Source organism: Trypanosoma theileri (genome assembly GCF_002087225.1).
Source record: "Trypanosoma theileri isolate Edinburgh chromosome Unknown TM35_Tth_68_V1, whole genome shotgun sequence".
NCBI classification, from domain to species: domain Eukaryota; phylum Euglenozoa; class Kinetoplastea; order Trypanosomatida; family Trypanosomatidae; genus Trypanosoma; species Trypanosoma theileri.
In genome coordinates this window covers 4,330-4,557 of record NW_021639910.1, presented here as the reverse complement: position 1 = coordinate 4,557, position 228 = coordinate 4,330, and positions in this window count along the sequence as shown.

The following is a 228-nucleotide window of genomic DNA, read 5'->3' as shown; positions in this document are numbered from 1 at the left end:
GTGGTGGTGGTGGTTATTGCATTTTCTCCCGCATTTTGGTTGTTTGATGATTCATTCACTTCAGATGTAACGTCATTTCCACTCGTTATAGTTTCAGGTTCTCCATCAGGTTCTGAGACTGTACTGCTGGAAGTATGTGATGATTGTGTGACAGCATTACCCTTGCTATCTGTACTTTCACTGGATGCACTGTTGTCGCTATTTCCAGGTTGGCTGTTAACTGCAGGC